This window comes from Acinonyx jubatus, chromosome A1, assembly GCF_027475565.1.
Source record: "Acinonyx jubatus isolate Ajub_Pintada_27869175 chromosome A1, VMU_Ajub_asm_v1.0, whole genome shotgun sequence".
In the NCBI taxonomy this organism is placed as follows: Eukaryota; Metazoa; Chordata; class Mammalia; order Carnivora; family Felidae; genus Acinonyx; species Acinonyx jubatus.
In genome coordinates this window covers 109192120-109215131 of record NC_069380.1, presented here as the reverse complement: position 1 = coordinate 109215131, position 23012 = coordinate 109192120, and the positions used below count along the sequence as shown (strand labels likewise).

General features: G+C 44.4%; 1 protein-coding gene across 1 annotated transcript in view; it reads left to right on the top strand.

Moving 5' to 3' along the window:
• Window positions 1-23012, top strand: part of FSTL4 (follistatin like 4) — a 714076-nt gene that overhangs the window by 247045 nt on the left and 444019 nt on the right. The window contains exon 3 of the mRNA XM_015083153.3: window positions 15128-15268. The gene's annotated coding sequence lies outside the window, so the exon portion shown is untranslated. The remainder of the gene's footprint in view (window positions 1-15127; window positions 15269-23012) is intronic.

The window sequence follows — 23012 nt, the reverse complement described above, 5'->3', positions numbered from 1 at the left end:
TGTCTGGCCATCCCGCATTTGCCCTGCTCCGGATGACTGGTGCTGTGCCCCAGAGGCATATGAAAATTACCTTAGACTCACGCTCATTTGGGGTATGTCTGTGCTGAGCTCACCTCGGCTGCCCTGGCTGCCCCTGCCTCCTCCAGACATCCGGGCTTCTCTAGAGAGGCCACAGCCCAAAAGGAAGGACTCTAGCTCGAGTCCCACAGATCCGGGTTCACTTCTGACTCTGCCCACGACCAGCTATGTCACCTTGAGCAAATCATTGCCTTCACTGAGCTTCAGTTTCCTCGGCTTAAAATAGGGGTGACAAACGGTATCTTTTATGAGGATAATGGGAACTAATGCACATGCCATTATCAGCGGAGGGACTAGAACTCTGTGAGTCCTTGCAAAGGTGGGCGTTGTGATGGCAGTATTGTTTCTTGTCCTTAGTGAGACCTTGGATGAAAAAAGATCAGAGAATGAGATCCGGTAATCCTCTAAGAAGTGGGACCGTGTGTCAGGGGAGCTCTGGGTAGGATGTGCTCACTTACGTTGAGAGACATCCACAGAAATCTGCCTGGAGGAAGTGGGGCTGGAAGGATGAGGGCCACCTCCTTGGAGAGGATCCTGTGTTTGGAGCTGTACTTACTGCCCTTATGTTCAGGTGTTATGTACCTGCTAGATATCCTTGTTTCCCAGGTGGGGGTGGGGAGAGGTGTTGAATAAATGAATGAAAATGTGAATGGATGGATGGATGGATGGATGGGCGAGAAGGCCTGAAAATCTGTGCCATTTTTGTGGAATGCATTCTGGGATTCTTTATGTTGATTGTGGTGAGCCAGCAAAGAAAAGTTTTTCAAAGTGATCAGACTTAGAATTAATGGAATCAAAATAAAACGGGACTCCTACCTGTTACTCTGACATTCCAGCTCAGGTCACCATCATGACTTTTTTTCTGAGTTCTCTTGAGTCTTACCCATGACCATGCCTGTATCTTACCTGGTTGGGAGGGAGAGCTCAAGGATTCTCCTGCACAAGGATTCCTCCCCTGCCCCCCAGGGCAGACCCTTGGGAAGGTAGAGGCAGGAAACTATGTGGTTTGAGGGTGAGGGAGGCGGGGTGCCCAGGGTAGAGATGAAGGGCTATCACCGTTGTCCAGGAAAGTGGGGCCTAGAATCTGGATGGGCCTGGGGCTTGAGGGGGTCAATGGGGCTAAGAGGCAGGTAGGGGCCTACATGCAGAGAGCTCTTGTGGGGGAAGGGCAGCTCCCACCCACTGAGGACCTGAGCGGATACCTGTTCTGCAAATAGGTGACTGACCGGGATCCTCCTACAGGCACTCTCAGAGTTGACTTCCAGGGATTCTCATGTGAGGCCTGGAGTTAATCGAGTCCCTTTTATATCTCTGGGCCTGTGCCCCGGAGGCCCCTCCCAGCTGCACAAGGGACAAGCCTTTCTTTCAGGGCTTTTCAAGAACTTGGGTGCCCAGGTTGCTGAGAACCACTTCAAGAACATGGTCTAGTCCTCATGTTCAAGGCATCACACTTCCCACTGCAGAAAGGAGTTAACACGGCAGGCCCAACCCTGCTATCCTTAGAAAGCCCAGCTTGTATTTTTGTACTTGGGTGGTACCTGGGAACTTGGCTGGTCAGCACTTCCTTACACTGATCTGGAACTTTCCTTAAATGATGAAGGAGGCTTACTGTGCCTGGGGTGTTTGTGTCAGTGTGGTCTGTGATGAACACATGGGTTCCTCCCAGGAATGTGGAATTTTGGTACAGGCTAGACAGAAGGAGTTTGTGTGACCAGTCCCCGCTAAAAACCTTGCTCTCAATAAGATTCCTAGGGCAGAGACATCACACAGGATACTCATCTTCCTCAGTGGGGAAAGATTAAGCTCTTGGTGAGCCTGGTGGGAGGGAGAACTCATAGAAAGTCTGCACAAGGATTCCTCCAGACTCTGCCTGTGTCTTTCCCCCGTGGGATCCAGCAGTATATTGTTACCATCCCGTCGTCATGAATCTTAGCTCTGAGCACAGCTCTGCGCTGAGTATTCTAGTAAATCTCTAAACAGGTTCCTGCGGCCCTGCCACCACCAGCTTCTCCTTCTGCTGGGCTACATGTGTCTGAGGATAAGAGGCCTGCCTGCAGTCCTGTCTGTACCCTCTTCTCTTCACCTGGGCCACACATGCCATGACGGCCCATCCTGCTTGATGGGGGCTGACAGTCTGATGGCACTGTGAGGTGAGACCAGGCAAAGCTTATCTCAAGGATGAAAGTAATAATAACAACAATGATAATAGCACTAGTGGAAGCTACCATTTATTGGCACTTTTCTAGGGAAAGGCTTTTTGGCCCCAGAATTCCAGATCCAGTAGTGGAGGCTCTGCCCTCTAGCAACATTTGATAAACTCGACCGTGGCTTCCTCTCATCAGAGTCCAGTTAGGATCCCGTCAGGGAGACTGAGACCATAGTAGGGTGTTGTGCTTGCTGTGTTTCTACTGATTGTAACGGCAGAAGGCACTGGGATCCCCATGGCTGGGGACCATAGGAGACAAAATGAGGCTGTGAGAACCTGGTGGCTTGGAGTAGGCTTTGTGGGGCTGGGGCTCAGGTATCTGAGGAGGGACACTGCTCAAATGGTATTGGAATCAATGGCCCCTGCCAAGGTGAAGGCTATTACCGGGTCAGGCTGCCCTGAACAAGAAATTTCCTCCTCCAGCCTTCTCATTTCTCCTTAGTGCCTCCACTGGTAAAACCTAGCAGGAATCCATGAGGCACAGGGGCACTGTAGTCTCCCATCCAAGCGCTGGCACCCCTTTGGTGCAGTCCACCCCTTTGGTAATGCAGCATACACACACACACACGCATGCGTGCGCACACACACACACACAAATTCACGTACACATTTGTGAACTTCTGTATGACTTGTGTGCTCCCCTAACAAGTTACAATTGTCCTTGGTACAAATGACTGTGCTCTCTCCCCAGAAGGGGGAGACTCAGAAGCTTAACAGTTGCTGTATCCATACCTGGCAAAACTGATTAGTCTTTTAATTCAGTTATGATTTCACCTATCCATGCTGTAAAGGCTAAATTTTGAAGTTAATGACCACTAGTAATTCTGCTTTTAAAATATGGGAAGGAAGAGCAAAGAAAGATGAAAGTAGTTATTATGCATACAGATAAAGAGGCAGGAAGGAAAATAAGCAGAGCTGCTCTAGTTTGTGTTTCAGTAACCGGTCACAACTCCACAATTGATAAATACAATTCTTCCTTTTTTTTTTTTTTTTTTTTTGAGAGCATAAGTGAGCAAGAGGCAGAGAGAGAGAGAGAAAGAATCCCAGGAGGGGCAGAGAGAGAAGCAGGGCTCACTTGAAGCAGGGCTCAAGCTTACCCTACATGGGACTCAAACTCACAAACTGTAAGATCATGACCTGAGCCAAAGTCAGATGCTTAACAATTGAGCCACCCAGGCACCCGATAAATATAGTGCTTTTCTCTTGCTGTCTTTCCCATATTCCCTTGCCTTCAACTAGTTGGGCTTTTTTACGGATGGGTGTTCCAAATCCTAATTCCTGAAGGTGTTAATCCGCAAGGGTCCCGTCTTTTTCGGTTATAGTAGTTTTCCGTTACCTTGGGGCAGATGTGGAAGTACCAAGAAGTGCTGCAGAGAATCCCCTGATTCCAGATAGACTTTCCTACCCTTCTGTGGAGTTAGGACACATTTCCCCTCGGCCAACAGGATCGATAATCCCAGCCCACCAGTGTTCTCTTAGGTCTAGGAGAGCCTCATTGGCCAAGGAGCTGCCTCACCTTCTGGTTCAGCGGCATCATCGTTGTGACTGTGGTGGACATTTTTCCCTTGAGTTCTATGACTCCTGAACAGCAGAGATCAAATCTACAAGGGTAGAAAGAGAAATTTTGTGAATGAATTATTCAGTGTAATGAGAAGAGCCACTTCATTTCTACCCTTTGATTCCAGACCCATATATTCTGGCTGTGGGGGAAATAATATCATGTATTGGTTACTAATCCACACTGCATACCGCTCCCTGTAAGTCAGAATCCCAGCCTTTCTGGGCATTGTCTTAACAAATGCCCTAACTCTTAGTTTTCCACTCGCTCCCCCTACCCTGATCCTACCCTGCTATTTCTTCACGGTCTCTTTTGCTGGCTCCTTCTCTTCTCACCAGCCTCTGAATGTTGACTCATGTAGGCCTTATTCCCTGGTTCCCTTTTCTTCCATAGCTTTGCTCTATCTCCAGGTGATCTCCTTAGTCTCAGCGCTTTAAATACCTTATATACAGGGAGGATTCCCAAATTTTTATCTCCATCCCTGCCTTCTCACCCTGAAATCCACACTGATAGACATAACCAACCCTCTACTCAAGAGCTCCATTTGGATTTCAGATAGGCTTCTTAAAACGAACACGTCCAAAACTGAACTCTGGATTCCCCCTCCCCCTCCCCCTCCGTGTGCTGATGCACAGCCCTGCCCCTCCCCCGGGCTTCTCCATGTGAGTTACTGGTATAGATGGTCATATGCGCTTGTGCTCAGATCTATAATCTTGGGATTATCCTTGCTTTTCTTATACTCCACCTCCAAGCCCTCAGCAAGTGCTATCATCTTCATCTTCAAAATAAATCCAGAGTCTGACTAGCTCTTAGTCCTCTGCTGTTCCCCTCCACCCCTGCAAGACATCATTTCTTTTGTTTGAATCATTTATTACCAGCCCCTGAACTGGTCTCCCACCCCTGCCTGTCAAGCATTTGTTCTCGACACAACAGCCAGAGTGATCCTTTAAAAATGCTTCTTCCTTGTACTTGTCCCCACCCAACATAATCTACGTTCATTTGTTTGTCACATTAAATTGTCTCCTTGCATTAGAACGTAAGCTCCAGGAGAGTATTGCTCTGTTCACTGCTGTCTTGGCAGCATCTAGAATACTCCTTGCCCTGTGGTAGGTTTTCAGTAGTTATTTGTCTAAGAAATAAGTGAATAAACACAACATCTTCTTCAGTCCTCACAATGACTCTCTGAGTGATTAAGTAACTTGACCGAATTCACTGAACTATTAAGTAGCAGATTCAGGATTTGAATTGTCTTTGGAGTCCAAAGTTATAGGTCTTAATGCTCTGGTAGACCATTCCTCATCTGTGTTTATTCCCAGCCTGCTTGGGCCCAAAGAGGATACTTCCCTAGGATCAGAAATGAAGGATGTAAATCTCTATTTATGGAGCTTTATTTTGTTTACTGGCAGGATACATTTCACAAGCCTGTGGTTGGTGTCTCCACTGGGTGGGATCCACCTCGCTCTTTAGCTACTGGTATTTCCACAGTAGACTCCTCTGGTTTCTAAATGGGCCACTCCCTCTGAGGGCCCTGTGTGGCAGAGACCTTGGATGTTATGAGTATGCAGTCCTGTGGGCTGCCAGGGCAGAGGGCATTCCTAATTCCATATCCGTGTCCCTGGTGCACAGCTCAAGTTGTAGATAAAGCTGCTCAGGTCCTAAGGAATTCAGCTCAATGACCTCCAGACCTCAGGACGTGGGTGTCTAGATTGCCTCCCTGGAAAAGAATCTCAGCAGAAGAATTTTTATTTGAGGGCAAAGTAAATGTTTTATAAATTCAGGCTGACGTGTGTGAGAATGATTCTCCATTGGAGGGTTTCAGCTTTTCAACAGAGGCACAATTTGTCAATTTTGGTTTTACTTTTACAAGCACTATCTTTTCCGAAGTCTAAATTTGTGTGAGCACGAATGTACTAATGAAACATGACATTTTCCTCTATGAAATGCACCTTCTCCGGGGAAGGGTTTTAAAAGAGTTCATAAAACTTCTCATGGCATTTGGGAAAGCACATCATTATATCTGTAGATGTTTGGAGGCAGGACTGAAGCCCTCGTGGTGGAAAAGTACTCTGAGTAATTTAAACTATTAACATCAGAAGTCTAAACAGAATACAGAATTAGACAGGAGAAGTGAAGGGATACAAACTCCCCACCCCCTTTCCAGATTCTGATAATGGACTGGCTTGCGAGTATAAGAAATTCCCATTATGGCAATAATCACAATTTAATTTTCAGGTTGACACAAACTTGACTCAGTTTTATCGGAAGCAGCCCAAAAGAACAATCTGTCTTTTAAACATCTGAGCCTGTAGATTGAGTCAAAATCCAAACCTCATGGTGTTCTTGAATCTTCATGTAATAGAAAATTGGCAATATTAATACTAATGTTTTTTGCTGTTAGCCTCCAAATTGCTTATTATCCAACTCTTTCTAAGGCTGAGGAGAAGGCTTTCCTAAGAAAAAAGAAAAATGTGGGGAGAACAGTTACATTTCAAAGCATTTTTGAAGAGCTGGAATCTTGAAAGGAGAAACTAATTAATAAAAAAGTCCTGTTAAAAGCGGGATTACTTTTGGAGAGCTAAGAATACATGCAGTTTAAAGTATTTTTAACAAAAGGCATTGTTGTAAGGTTTCTCTATCTGTCTGAAAGTGATTGAAGAGTATCCAGAAAAATCCCAAAGGCGGTGTTAGTCCATGGGGTTATAAGATAGCAAAAAAAAAAAAAAAAAAAAAAAAAAAAAAAAAAAAAATGTAAACCTCGTTTTATTCATACGAATTTCAGTGTTAGAATATCTTTCAGACATCCTTAGGAGAAGATACTTCTTGGAAAACAAAGAAGATGAAAGGATATTGATGCCTTCCCCTATTATTGTATTTTGCTGTGGTCTCTACCTGCCTCATATACTGTGGACAAGTAGACATTAAACATGATGATTAATCCATTCATACATTTGAGGGACCCCCCATTCCCCTGGGGCCTGGTCATGGAATCTGGGCCTGGAAGGGGTTGTGTCTGGATGGGGAAGTCACCACGGGTGGCTGGGGCTTCAGCCATCCCAGCTGGTCCCAGAGCCTGTCAGATTTCCTGGGGCTTACTCTGGGGTTTTGCCAGGCCTTGAGGCCAGACAGCAGGGCTCCCCACTGTGGAAGCTGTTGGCAAATGTGGGTGGCTCCTTCCGCCCCTCTGCTGCCAGTTGAGATGCTCACTGAGATTCACTTAGATCAGGAGTGTCTTTTCACTGACACCCCCACTCAATTTTTGTGTATTTCTTGTTTTTATGCATTCCCAGTCCCAGCCAGTTTAGGGTGAGGGTGATGGGCTTCTTTTGCAAACCAGCCTCTAAGGGTCACGTCTCAGGTCCTGGGGATGAACGTGACAAAGGGCTCTCTCTTGGCCCAGCAAAGGAGGTAGCTGAGACCCTCTTCTTCCTGTCACCAGGCTCTGCACAGGGCTGGACACTGACAGCAAACAGCTCTAATGTTGATACAACAAATCATCTCATGTGATCTTTAGCAACACCCCTGTGGGGCAATGGCATTAGCCTTCTTCAGATGGAAACACGGGATGGAGAGGTGAGCAACTTACCTGAGGTCCAGCATGAGCAGGAGGCCCGGTCTTTTCTGACCCACATGCTGTTACCGCCATCTGGGTTTCAGGGAATGAGAGGCTTTAGAATGGTGACTTCTGCTCACTCCTTCACGTAGTGATTGGGAGACGCTGACACAAATAACACCTCTGAGTGTGTGTCAATTTAAAATCATCCTTTTTCCATTTTAAATTATTCTATGTTGCTCTTTTCATTCTAAGCCCTTTGTCACATTAGAGCTTTTGTGCAAGCGGTTCCTTCTGCTCTAATGCTTTTCCTTTAGAATTCATGGAAAGAACCTGCTAATCATTCATTGCTTGGAGAGGCTTTCCTGGACCCCCTAGTCGGACCTACTCCCCCAGGTACCGTCACATCCCTGTTTGATTTTTTTCATAGGACTCACAGCCTGATTTTTTAAAAAACATGTTTTAATGTGTATTTATTTTTGAGAGAGAGAGAGAGAGAGAGAGAGAGAGTGAGTGAGTGCATGAGTGGGAGATGGGCAGAGAAAGAGGGAGACACAGAATCTGAAGCAGGTTCCAGGCTCCCAGCTGTCAACACAGAGCCTAACGCGGGGCTCAAAATCCCAAACCGTGAAACCGTGACCTGAGCTGAAGTTGGACACTTAACCGACCAAGCCACCCAGGCGCCCCTCGCAGCCTGAGTTTTAGGTTTGCGGCCTCATTGTCTGTGTCAGACCAGAACGCAGCCTCCAGAAGGGCTTGCTCACTGCAGTAAGCCAGCTACCTAGACTAGTGCCTGAAACATGCCACGGGCTCGATAAATGTGTATTGACTAGATTTCTTGGCTAAATTAATGAATATGTGATTCTAATGAGAAATCCACCAGCTCACGTCCAGAAGAATATTCCCTTTTCTCCCCTGATGCCTATGAGCACGTTCCCTGTTCTTTACCCACACGACTCATGTAATTTCTCTAAGTGTGTTCAGGTTGCACTTGTTGAGCACCGTGTGCCAGACTTGGCATTCTGGTGTATACCATCTGTGACCTCCAGGCAGCTGAAGGAGAAAGGTCTCTGCTATTTCACACCCATGAGGCTCCTTGGTCTTTACTGCTTCCTTCTCCATGTGTTTTGTCAAGATTTCTCTTGTCTTAATGGGATCTGTATTAATAGAGTTTTGCTCTCCTTATTTATTGCAGTATATGCAGGACTTTTTCCTTACTTTATGTATGAGGTGGGTCCTTACGGTTGCCAGTGGTAGTAGAAATGATAACACTATGGCACCCTTTTATCTGAAGGCCAGAACTGCAGTGACCTCCACCATTAAAAAGATAGCTGAAAGCTTTGAAGTGCGCGAGGGAAAATATCTCATGGAGGACAAATTATCGTTATGCAGCTGATTCATTTACTTAGTGGCAAGGCAGAACATTCCTGAGTTATCAGGACAGTGTGTGTGCTGGAAGGTAGTAGGATAGAAGCAGGAGTCCATGGACATCAATGTGCAAGCCTTTCACTCACAGAGACAGCTGGAAGGCCCTCACAGTAGAGCCACCGGGAGCTCTGGGGCCATGACCACCCATCCCCCAACAACATCCATCCGTTGTTGCTGTATCACTGTCTTGCACTGTTATTACTGCTATAGTGATTATAAAAGTTTTATTAGGTTCCTAACGCTGTTATTGAGACAAAAGCAAGAACTGCATGGTAGAAAAATTATAGTGAAAGCACAAATAGACCAGAAAGTTCTGGCACGGAGAGGAACTTGGGAGTTTGAATCTCACCCACCCTGTTTTGTTACTGCCTTTGTCCCTCTCTTCCAGCCCTTATCAAACTTGGCCTTGAATTACGGCCCCTTTTACTTATATCTTCCTCTCTTACTAGATTGCAAGTCCTGGAGGCAGAGAGGATGTTTTATTTATTTCCTGGCCATAGCTCTGTGCACATAATAGGCCTTAGATAAGCATTTGTTGATTTGCATGGAATTAAAGTTTGGTATCTGGAAAAGTCACTTAAATTGGAGAATTCAGCGTGGAGGTTGATGAGTTGAATTTGAATTCCCAGTGGCTGATGGACCTCTTGAGATGTCAAATTAAGGGCCTCCGTTGGTTGATCAGGTGATCTTGGTGACTTGAGTTGAAGAGGCTCAAGTGGCAGGAATGCTGAGAAGCTGTGCTAATTTTAGAGGAGGAAACCCAGCTGTGTGCAGACACTAGGGTGGCTGAGGTGGGAGGAGACACCCCAACCATGGGAGGGACCCCTGGTTGCACGAACAGTCCAGGACTGCTTAGCTGCCCAGTGCCTTGTTGAGCCTCCTGAAGCACACACAGAAGATGCTGGAGGGACCCCTCCACTGCCTCCCCCCCCACCCCTGCCCACTGCCCCACGCTTATGGCCAGGCTGGTAGGGTCTGCTCTGAGCCCGTTCTGCCAGACACCTTCAGACGGGAGGCAGAAGCCCGGCTCTCCTCCACTCTGCCTAGATGCTTTGCCTAAGCAGCATTCTCTGCTGGGTGCATAGCTGAGTTCTGTGGCAAGAGGGAGGGAATGTGGCACATCGTACCTTTCTCTTATGTTCTCTCTCCTGGAACTGACACACATTGCTTCCACCTGAGCATTTATTTATGTATTCTTATTTTTATTGTTTATTTTTGAAGGAGAGAGAGCATGAGCAGCGGAAGGGCAGAGAGAGAGGGAGACAGAATCTGAAGCTGGCTCCAGGTTCTGAGCTTTCACCCCAGAGACCGATGTCAAGCTCGAACTCACAAACCATGAGATCATGACCTGAGCCAAGGTCAGATGCTTGATTGAGCCACCCAGGCACCCCTCCACCTGAGTTTTGTTGTCCAAATCAGGTCCCAAGATTTCAGTCCCACGAAGTGCTTAGAAAGAGGATGGGAACAGGAAAACAGATGGCTAAAAAGCCATTTGCAATACCTGTATGAGCTTAGATAGCTATGAAACTTGCTCTAAACCTTAGTGTTATCTGTGTTAGTATTTTAGTCTTCCCTAAAATAGGGATAATAACAGCACCCATCTCCTAGGTTGTTGTGAGGACTTCAAAAGATGATGCATGTGTATCAGTAACCTAGTGCTGTGTAACAAACAGTGGTGGCTTAAACAAGCATTTATTTAGCTCACAGTTTGACAATCCAGACAGGGTTCATCTAGACAGTTTTTCAGGTCTTAGTCTGACTGTCTCCAGTTTGTGTGATTAACTGTAGGTCATCCTGGTGACTGTTTCTGGAGGTTGTCTGACTGTCAGCTGGGGGTCCCCAGCCATCTTTCATGAGGTATTTCATTCTTCAGCAGGCTAGCCCAGGTTTATTTTCCTGGTGCATTCAGGCAACCAAGAAAGAGAGCAAAAGAAAAGAAGGAGTCTTGAAGCCAAGGCTTGGAACTAGCACACCAATCACGTCTTCTACATCTTATCAGCCAGCAGTGCACGTTCACAAAATTGACCCAGAATGGAAGGGTGTGGATATGGGTGCCACATCTTGGACAGAGCTGTAAACCCACACTAAAAAGCTTGTGGAGACAGAGTTGGGGCCATTCGTGCAATCAGTCTACCAAAGTCTGCCCTCTGGTCAAAATTACTCACATCCTTTTTACATGCAAAATAGACTCATTCCCTTTGTTATCTAGTTAGGTCATAATGCTCAAAATCCAGGATCTTATAATCTACATAAACCCCAGATACTGCACTTAAAATATGGAGACCTAATGAACAAAAAAGACAAGTGATCTTTCTCTCACATCCCCAATGTACAGTGATAGAACAGGGACAGCATAACAGGATGGCATAATGGCCATTAATGTTCCCATTCAAAACAGAGTAGCTACTAACCCACAATCATTCTGAAATCCTTCTGGGCAGTAAAGTTGCCTGGGTTCTCCAATCTGGGGCAGGGAGTGTTCCTTGATTTGGCCATGATTCTTTGCTCTGTGAAAATGTTGCCCCAGTTCATTGTTTTCCATAGTTCTTGGCTTTACCATTTGGACCCATGGCTATGCTCTCTGAGGCATGCTTTCTTTTCTATCACACTCCAAAAAGGTCTGTGTTGGTAGCTCAGAAGTTTCCTTAGCCTGTGTCCTGGGCAGTGAAGGTCAGGGATACAGAAGACTTTTTGCGTTTGGAATAGCCTTACTTCCTATTGGCCCAGGCTCACAGCACTTTAGTGGTACAGCTCATGTTAACAACATTATGGAGTATCTATATATTTTATGATAGCAATCTTCACACTGAAGAGCCACACTCATAATTATCTCAGTGTATACCTCTCTTTCTAGAGTTACTGCTGTGTTGAGATTAGGCTTCTGTAGGATCTTGCTGTTAAGCTTCCTAGAGCCCATTTTTTCATCTGGAAAACTCTACTGGGATGTGTGCTTATTCTTTCGCATGTTGTAACAAAAGATCTTATAGCTGCACACTGATTTGACCTATGGCCCCAAGCTTCATTATTTTTAATGGCTTTATTGAGGAACACTTGACATACAGTAAAGTGCACATATTTAAAAACGTAAGTTTTGACATATGTGTATGCCTGTGACATCATTACACCAATGACGATAATGAATGTATGCATGATACCCAAAAACTTTTTTGGGGACCATTTGTATTACCTTCCTGTCCACCCCCTGCCCCATCCTATGCAAATACTTTCTGCTCTCTGCCATTGAGGTTTGTGTTGAGCAAATAGCATACAGTTGCATTTCCTAGGCTTTTCATTTCAAACAGAATCATATAGTTCATAGAACTTTTTGTTTTGTTTAGATTCTTTTGCTTTAGCATATTCATTTCGGGATCATCCATATTGCTGCATTTATCAATACTTTATTCCTTTTTATTGCTGAATGGTATTCCATTGCATGGATATAGCAAAATTTGTTCATTCGATCAACTATTGACAAATATTTTGGTTGGGTCCAGGTTGGGACCATTACCTATAGAGCTGCAGTGAATATTGAAGTACAAGTCTTTTATTTCTCCTGGCTAAATGCCTAGGAGTGGTGTGGCTAGGACACGTGATAGGTATATTTTTTAATTTCTTTGTTTTTGATTTTTAGAGAGATAGTGCACCAGCATATGTACAAGTGGAGGAGGGACAGAGGGAGGGAGAAAGAGAATCTTAAGCAGGCTCCATGTTGTCAATGTGGAGCCTGATGCAGGGATTGATTCCATGACCCTGGAGTCATGACCTGAGCTGAAATCAAGAGTCAGATGTTTAACTGACTGAGCCACTCAGACACCCCTGAATTTTTAAAAAACTTCCAAACTTCCAGCTCTTTTTCCAAAAGAGCTGTATAAGTTAACATTTTTCACTGTAGCTAAGAGTTCCAGTGGCTCTCCATCCTCCCTGGCCCTCAGTATGGCAGTCTTGTAAATTATAGTCATGCTACACGTGTGTAATGTATCTCACTGTGGTTTTCATTTGCATTTCCCTAATGGCTAAAGATGTTGAATATTTTTTTCAAATGCTTAATTGCCATCCCTGTATCGTCTTCCAGATGATGTCGGGTCAGATTTGTGCCCATTTTAAAGTTAAATTGTTTGAGAGTTTGTACTGAGCATTCTTTATATATTGTGGATACAAGTTCTTTATAAGATACATGATTTCCATGTTCCCTCCCAGTCTGTGACTTGTCTTTTAATAGTGTTTTAGAAGAACAGAAACTCTTAATTTTGAAGGAATCCAATTTTTGTCAATTTGTTCTTTTAAGAGTCATATGTTTACCATTGTATCTATGATCTTTACCCAAGGTCATGGAGGTTTTGTGCTGTGATTTCTACTAGAAATTTTGTAGCTTTAGGTTTTATATTTATAGGTCTGCTATGCACCTGGCTTAAATTTTTCTGTACGGTACAAAGTATGGACCAAAGTTCTTTTTATTTTTATTGGTTGAATAATGTCACGTGATATCCAATTGCTCGATTTCATTTGCACACAGACTACCCCTCCCCCGATGAATTGCTTTTGCACTATTGTCAAAAATCAATTCACTGGCAAGAGCACTTCTTGACAAGGACTTCTGGAGATCTACTCCTCCACAAAAGCCATGAGAATGTTGGTAAAAATTGTCAAAATTAACTCTTTCTGAACTCTGGAAAGCAGCCAAAGGCTTGGAGCGATATGAGGCGTATTTATTAAAGAAGAACAGCCAAATCTCAGTAAATAATAGCCTTTGCTGCATTTTAACTTACTCTATCCCCATTTCCTTCTTCTTCTGTTTCCATCCCAACCCTCAGAAGCAGGACTGAAGCCCTAGCTTCAGTTTCTAGGGACCTTAGATGGAGACTGGGTGCCTGGCCGAAGAGAGCACCCAGGTCCTTCCTCCATACTTGGGCACCTTGGGGCTGTATGTTTAGCTGGAACACAGGGACCTTGTGGGCTGAGGCAGGGAGGGGGCCTGAGAGTGGGCTGGACCTAGGTCTTGTGCAACTAGATATATCAGGCCCGTAAGTGAGCCTTTATCAGGGAGGTGAATGGGAAGCTTTTTTTGACTGTTAACTGAGAGCAGAGAAGCTCAGCCCAGTACTTCAGAGTCCCTCTGTGTGTAATGGGGAGATCAGCCTGGGCATGGAGTGGATGGGGTTCTAGTCCCAGGAATACCTAGGCTTTCTCTGACACAGGCTGGTGAAATCAGATCCTCAGAATTATTGCTTGATCTGGAGATGATCTCTTTTGGACTTGTCTTGGTATTGTCAAAGTGTGAGGGTGGGTACTTGAGATAACACAATAACAGGAACCTTTACATCTTCCCGAGGCCCTGTAGGAACCCGGCTGAAGAGAGGCAGGGGGACCAAGTGGGTCCTCCTCTGTGCCCCAGGCTGGAGCTGCTCAGAGGGCAAGACATGCTGCAGCCCTTCCTGATGCCATGCCACTGCAGACTGTCACATCCCTCCTGTGAAATCACAAAAGCATAGTCCTCCTGAGTACTTTGGTTTTCAGTAGAAACAGGCCAGGGCTGTGAAGAAGACCTCAGAGAGGATGAGAATCTTGGGTGCAGGTTGGCTGCCTAGAGCCTCACTTCCCATACTCAGCCTCTGATTTGGGGCCCCCTCCTGCCTCCCCCAACACTTGCTAGAAAGAACCAAGTGGCCAACCCTCCTCCCCAGGAATGGGTATTTAGAAGAGGAGCCAGAGAAGGGTCAGCAGTGTCTAGCCCTAGGGGGTGACCTTAGGCTATTGAAGAAGCCCTTTCAGAAAAGAGATTTTTTTTGGTGCTCTTTAAATCCTATCAGGAAAGCATCCAGTTATGCCACCTATATGACTCTCTAATTATTAAAATATCCTGAATTGTGATGCTAATAGCAAATTTGTTAAATGGAAATGAATTCTTAATGTCATAATTTGTCTTGCTTTTCATCTGATTCATTTTCTTTCTAGATGTCATTTCCTAAGAGCGAATGAAACTTGGAAATATTTCTTGCCCTTTCTGTTGGAAACATTTAGTAAGACTTCATTCCATCTTGGAATTTAGGGGGTCTTTTCTGAGGGCAGCCTGCCTGATGGGCTCGTGCTCATTTGTTTTGGTGTCAGCTGACGCCACCCCCAACAGTCACAGCCTCATCTCCAGCGTGATGATGCCATAGGCAGAGCTGGATGTCAGCCAAGAGGGGACCCAAGCGTCCCCAGGCCCATCCGGTCTTCAGTTGCTCATGAGGCCATGTTAGCCAGACCTGTATGTTAGAAGGGCTTGCACAGCCCTAGCCACTCAGGCCTTTCCTGCATGTTTTGGCAGGTCCCTGGGCGTACCTCATGGACTTCCAGACCGGTTCACGCCTGCAGCTTGCTGAGCCTGAAGGAGACAGAGTTGTGTGGCATTTACAGCAGAGGAGAGAAGCTGCTTCTGTCTTCTTCATGCACCCGTCTGCAGGAACAGGTGTGCCAGCACTTAGTGAAACAAATCTACATCTTTAGTTACAGCCCTCTCCTGGTCAGACAAAGGAGTTGGAGAAGGGTCTGATTTCCATGGTATCCACACGTCTCTATACAGAATCACTTCTACCCTCTGACACTTGCAGCTCTTTGTTCCCACAGGATAAGTGGCCTTGCAGGGAGTCCCTCAGTCCCTGATGTGACAGGCTTGTGCTGATCCCTCCCCCAATGAATGAAGGTGCCTGCAGTGACTGACCCTGTGCAGTGAGCCCGGCTCAGGAGCAAATTCCATGATGTAGCACTCAGCCCATAAATACATTCACATGTTGAAAATATTCCTTAAAGTTAGATCAAGTTAGGACAGCTTTGCCTAGTGCTGACACACGGAGCCTCTTGGCCACTCACTGGTTCACTCAACACAAATATGAAAGTGAGATGAGCTGTCAGGCATGAAAGGTAAAATGAGGCCCTGATTAATCTGGACATATTGATTCACAACTGAATAGAATTTTGTTCATTCATTCAACAAATATTTATTAAGTATCTACTGTGTTACAGGCACTCTTCTAAGTGAGTACACATAGAAGTGAGCAAAAAAGATAAAAATCTCTGCCCTCCCCTGTGTGTGGGGAGGTTATATTCTAGAAGGAAAAATAAGAAACATGTCCAATATAAAGCGTGTCAGATGATGATGGGTAATATGAAGAAAGATGCAGCGGGGAAGGGAGGAGGGCTGGGAACCAGGATGTTGGACCTAGAAGTAGTCAGGATGACATTGGAACAGAGACGTTGTGAGGAAAGAGAACCTTGCAGATACCTGGGCAAGAGTGCTCCAAGCAGAGGAACAGCCAGTGCAAACGTCCTGAGGTGGAAATAGGCCTGGTGAGCTGGAGGAGCAAACTTGCTCATTTGAGCTGAGTTGAGGAGACCTATAGGGGATGAGGTTGTAGAGAATTTTATGGGCCATTTTAAGGACTTTGCTTTGATGCTGGGTGACGTCAGAAGCCATAGGAGGTTTAGAGCACTGAGGAGACATGATCCTCTCTATGTTTTAATAGGACCATTCTGGCTGTGGTGTTAAAATGAGACTGTAGGAGGACAAGGTCAGACTCAGGGAGAAAGAAGTCCATCACAAAAATTTAGGCAGGTGATGATGGTGGCTTGGACTAGGGTAATAATGATGGAAGTGGTAACAAAAGGTTACATTCTGGACATATTTTTGAAGGTAGAGCCCACAGAGCTTACCTGATGGGTTGAAAGTGGAATGTGAGAGTAAGAGCAGAATCAAGGGTGACTGCAAGGCTTTTGCCCTGAGAAACCAGAATCACAGTGCTGCCCTTCACTGAGATGGAGGAGTGGGGGGAGGAGCAGGGTTGCAGCCCCTCAGGAACTAGGTTTTGGACATGCTTAGTTTGCAATGCCTAGGAGATAACCTAGCACAGATACTAAATAGGCAATTGGCTGTGTCAGTGGAGAACTCAGGGGTGGAGATGGGCATTTGGGAATCTTTAGCACTTTGATGGTCTTCATGGCCAGGGACCACAATAGATTAGAATTCAGATCCCAGGGAAATAATGATTTTTTAAAAATACAATTCTACCCATGTTTTCAGCAAGGAAAGGGAAGCACTAAAGAAATGCTTTTCAGGAGTGCCTGGGTGGCTCGGTCAGTTAAGCGTCTGACTCGTGGTTTTGGCTCAGGTCATGATGTCATGGTGTGTGGGATCCAGCTTTGAGTTAGGCTCTGCGCTGACAGCACTAAGCCTGCTTGGGATTCTCTCTCTCCCTCTCTCCCTGCCCCTCCCAACTCGTGCTGAGACTCGTGTCTCTCAAAATAAATAAGTAAAACTTAAAAAAAAAAAAAGAAATGGTTTTCAGGATGGGAACAACTCTCTTAAATTGTGTTCTGTTTCTTTGTTCAGCTGTGTGTTTTCATTCTGAATACAAGAGAAAAAAGTTTTCACTGTTAGGGAAAGGAGATTAGCATGGAATTGCTTCAAAATCCAATTCAAACTGTGATCCCCACCTGAGGTGTTTCAGAGAGGAGAACAGCCCAGGAAAACAGGGCATTGCAGGAGAAGGCTCTTCTGTGCAGGTACGAAAGGGGGAAATGGTGCTTAGAGCTACCAGGTTCTGGAAATAACTTTTTTTTTTTCTCAAACTGAACAGTTGAGAAGAAGCTTTTAACATTTTAAATATCCCTTAACCATGGATATTTATTTCTGTGAAGTAATTTACATATAATTATAATACCTACAGGTTTTAAGGGGAAAATACATCTTATTCTGAGCTATAGAAATAGAGTGTTGGAGGCTTTTCAGGGAATAGAGAACAATAAAATAGAAGGGAAAATGTCAGAGTTCACTTTCTTTTATAATTCATTATTTTGAAGGCTCCCAAATACATTTTTTAAAAGTAGTTATGGGGACACAAGTCTATATTTTCCATCAATTTCCTAATTAAACAGGATTTGGAAAGAAAAGTGTTTTGCTCGCTGATAGGATTCTTTACATTGAAGATACTATAACGTGAGTTTTATAATAGTGTAATATAATATCTGAGCAGCTTGACTGGTTCGCTTGCAGATAAGATTCTGCTGCATCTTACAAGCTATTCCTTTAGTGATTTATCTTTTTTTTTAATTGGTGAGAAATACAACATGTAGAATGGTTTCTTATAAAACCAAACATAGTCTTGCCATATAATCCAGCAACCACACTCCTTAGTAGTTGCCCAAAGGAGTTGAAAACTTATGTCCACACAAAAATATGCACACAAATGTTTACAGAAGCTTTATCCAGAATTAGTAAAATGTGAATGAAAGAAACCAAGATGTCCTTCAGCAGGTGAATGAATATGTAAACCATGGTACGTCCAGGCAACAGAAGATTACTCAGCACTAAAAAGAAATGAACTATCGGGCCATAAAAAGACACCGAGGAATCTGAAATACATATTACTGAAATATGAAAAGATTACACCTGCATGATCCCAACTACATGACATTCTAAAAAAGGCAAAACTATAGATCATTGGCTGCCAGGAGCAGGGGGGAAACCAGTAAGTGGAACACAGAGGATTTTTAAGGGCAATGAGAATACTTTGTGTGATACCATAATGATGGATATAGTCACCATACATTTGTCAAAACTCATAGGATGTACAACATCAAGAGTGAGCCCTAATGTGAGCTGTGCACTTGGGGTGATCATGATGTATCAATGTGGGTTCATCAATTGTAACAAAGGTACTTCTTTGATGGGGGGTGTTGATAATGGGGGAGATGATGCATGTGCGGGGGCAGGGGGTATATGGGAAATTTCTATCTTCCCTTCACTTTGGCTCTGAACCTAAAACTGTCATGAAAAAATAAAGTCTTAAAAAAAAGGGACGGAAGGGAGAAGAAAGGAAGGAGTGAAGAGAAGAAGAGAAGGAAGGAGGAATTCTTTATTCCTTCTCCTCTTCCTGCTATGACAAGATAAAAGGGGATAGGGTTGATTTCTGAGTCACCATGAAATGTGGCCTGACCCACCTCATTGGAACCCTGATGTGAATGAGAAATAAATTTTGTTGGGTTCAGCCACTGAGATTTAAGAGTTTAGGTATTATTGCAGCATAGCAGAGCCTATCCTAACTAATACAATTCTTTTCTCAAAACTATTCTCACACTTTGTGGAGTCTTAGGCAGTGGTGTGGTCTGGTTCCAAGAGAGCATATGCTTCAGAGAGGTGCCTCCTATGACTCCGTTTGGGCCATCACAGCACTGTTGGTGGCAAGATTTCCTGAGTGGTAGTTACCACATGGGTGTTAGAGTCAGCCTCTTCGCTCTGGCCAGGTGGGTGCATGGATATGCTGATGAGATTCAGTTTTCATCCTTTGCATGGAATTGAAGTGGTCTCAATCCCTAATCAAGGAGACATGATCTTCCGTAGAAAGAACAACATCTCATACAAAATTGTGTGTTTTGGGCCATCTTTCATCTACCCTTGAAGTGATTCATGACTCTCTAAGCTAATAAAACACCTTGCTGAAATAAAACGATCTGTCCAAGCAAATAAAAACTCTGACAGAGTTACTGGATGGCATTTCCTAGGGAGCTATAACTATGATAGCTAGTTCATTGAGAACTAAGTAGAAAACCCAAACACTGACAAAGCTGCAAAGGAGAAATGGATCCCCACTGGGGGGAGTCTGTGCCAGGAAGCACTCTGAGGTCATAAAATATATGGACTCTCAGTGTGAGAGGACTTCAAGCAGGCACCCGGGCTGGCTTCTTGCCTTGGGCATGCCACAGCCATTATTCACCAGGCTTCACATGTTTACAGAGCATTCCTTTTGCATCCACCTCGTGCCAGGCTCTGTGGGGCCGAGGGAACAGAGGAGGCTGTATCTCTCTTAACAGGATGCCTGTAGATCTGCTGGGGAGGTGACATTTATTTGGAGACACAATGAACCACAGAAGGGTTAATGGGCTCAGCAAAGCAGAGACATACTAATGAAGTTAAAAAATTAAAAGGGAGCTGCACTTCAATGAAAAGATCAGGGTCACCCACCTCCAGTGTCCTCATTGTCAGTATCATCTTCTCGGAGTGGAATGGGGGACCCTTGATTGGGACCCCTTACAGATTCTCAACAGATGGTCATTTGATCTATGCTCACATATTTCCAGTGTCTGGGAACTTATTACCTGTCAAAGCAGGTGTGTTGGACAATTCTTTATATTGAGTTGAAAACTGCTTTCATCTAACTTCTACCTACAGATATAAGACCTGCCCTCAGGATTAATATAGTGCGAGTCTAATCTATTTCCCACACAACAGTCCTGCAGATATTTGCTCCCAGCAGGCCATGTCTCCCCACGCATACACATGACTCCACACACCTTCTCTCTGGGCTGAGCTCCCAGCTTTATTCAGAAATGCAACCTGGCTTCCAGACCCCTCAGCTCTGATGGCCTCTCTGGCTTGTGTGGGCTGTTAGAGGCCCTGGTGGGAGTACTGCTGCTTACATTTACCTTGGTTGCCCTGCTGACTCTCGCCCACAGCAGGTGCTAGAGTACTTGAGGCTTGAACAGTTTTACTGCTTAAACTTCTCTGTTGCAGAGTGAAGCTCCTGGCAAACTCCCCTTTCTGAACTAACTCCTCCATTGTTCAAGCACGACAGAAAGGCAGGCCATGCTATTAACACCACCTGTGTGACAGCTAAGCCCACTTTCCTCCTGCCAGTAATACAGCTAAGGCCTATGTTAACATTTCTGTTCTCAAGTGAGGAAAGCTGTTCTCTTGGCCCAATGGAAGGGTATTGGTGAAGGATATTGATATCTTTTTTTTTTTCATTTACTTACTTATTTTGAGAGAGGTGGGGAGAGAGAACAAAAGAAAGAGAGAGAATCCCAAGGAAGCTCCACTGTCATGGAGCCTGAACCCACGAACTGTGAGATCATGACCTGAGCAGAAACCAAGTCAGACGCTTAACCAACTGGGCCATGCAGGCGCCCCAAGGATATCAATATCTTAAAAAATATTTTTTTAATAGTTTAAGTCTCACAAGAATTTGTAAAACTAATGCATAGATCTCACATGCATCCTTCATGCAGCTTCCTCCAGTGATAATTATGCTACCATTCTGCAATGTCAAAACCAGAAAAATGGTATTGGCATTTATAACTCAGTTACAGACCTTCCCGGGATTTTACCGGCAATCCTGTATGTGTGCGCGCGCGTGTGTGTGTGTGTGTAGTTCTGTGATGTTTTATCACATGTGTAGATTGAATAACTTACCACAACCAGGCACAACACTGTTCCGCACACCAAAGAAGCTCTCACATTACCCCCTAGAAGTCACATCCTTCCCCTAACCCTAACCCCTGGAAACCTCTGATCTGGTCTCTATCACCATAATTCTGTCACTTTGAGAGTGCTATGTCAGTGAAATCATAGGGTATGTAAGCCTTTGAGATTGGCTTTTTTTCCCTACTCAGCATAATGCCCATGGGTATCTTTTGCTTACATGTACTCATGATCATAAAGAATTGTCTGGTTTCATATTCTTGTTTTGCACAATGTGACAAGGCCGCCTCAGTGTGTACAGTTAAATAAATAAGCCATTGAGTTGAGAGTGGGAGAGTGCCTCATGCCCCCACAGCCGGTACCTTGAGCATTGGTAGCATGAGCTGGGTGATCCCATGAGGCTCTCCTGGCTGGGCCTTGCAGGGCTCCCCTGGGCTCTGGGACAGTGAATGACATAACCCAAACTTCTGCCTCTCTCTACTGTCTCTGTCCTTTAAAACGGTAACGGTGTTCATGGCCCGAACATTTCAGTATTTTAAAAAGGCAGGCATAAAAATCAAGAGTAATTAAACTTGTCAACCTATACGTTTTTTTCAGGGAAGCATTTTAGCAGGGACAATGGGCTGTCATATTTCTAACTCCATGGTACATGCCCTCAAAGGGGGTCTGTATTCTAAAATTGTCTGATCTAGAGAAAAGTTGTACAAATTCAGTTTCTAACCTGACTTTGTTAAACTCAGAAGTGATTAGCCTTGGAGTAAAAATACACAAAACGATTTAGCAAATAATAATATCACTGCTGAGTGTTCCCAGTGTAGATGAAAAAGTAAGGTGTGTAAAAATTGAGGATTAGATAGAAAAGAGAAATGCTCATGTTTTAGGAATGTAAATAATTGTTTAGTGAGCTTATCTGTTTACAGCATTGCACTCTACGAAGAATTTGTTTTTCCCCACCTTTTGAGAAATCTGGCAAGTTTAATGGAATGCAAATTTTCTAAAGCAATCCTCAAAAAGTACATATTTCTTGGCTATAGATCAGCTAATGTGTTTCATAGGTGAATCAAAGTAAAAATCAAGGCATTTTATAGATATGATCAAACATATGTATATGATCAAACAAACAACATAGATTCTGGAGATACAATTATTTTTTAAATTCAACAAACATTTACTGAATGCCTACTTTGTGAAATGCCTGTCTGCTAGGCATCCAATAAATATTTGTTGAACAAATGAATGAATACACAAGGACAAGTTAATAAGAATGCGACTAGATATCTTGGATTTTTAAATGAGGCAAGCGATGGCAACTTCAGGATAACACAGGAGTCCTTAAAGAATGTGTTGTGATCCGCATACTTAATCACAAAGTTATCTTTATGAACTAGAGCTTTTTGTATTTTGTTTAAACCGATTTTAAGAAAATGATTAGTAAGTAGTATGGGTTAGGTGTTCGGAATCCACTGGAAGCCACTTTGCATGCTTTCTCACCAGAGAAAACAGTGATGCTACCTCTTTTGTTGGTATATCCAAGTTGGGCTTGAATAATAGTGCTAACTTCAGGGGTGTTCCCCAGGTCACAGTGACAGTAAAGGATGAAATCAGGGTTTGCATACAGGTGCTAGTCTCCAAAGCAGCATCTCATACCCTCCTGTACCATTCCTATTCTTTTCTGCTCCTGTTTGTTCAGTGACGCCAGTGTGGATTGCATTTCAGGTGGGCCTCAATGGATTTGCTGTAGCCCCTCGGAAACAATAATAGCTCCTTCTTTTTCATCAAAGATTTACCCCCTCAGACTCCTCCTTTGATCAGTCTAAATTAGTGAGTGCGATTGGGGATAAAGAAAATTAAGATCGCAAGCAGGTATGGAGGCAGGTGAAGCGGAGAAGTAGGAGGGCCTCGGGACCCAAGTGGTCACATTGACATCAGTTTGCTCTTACCCACTGACACAGCCTGGGGA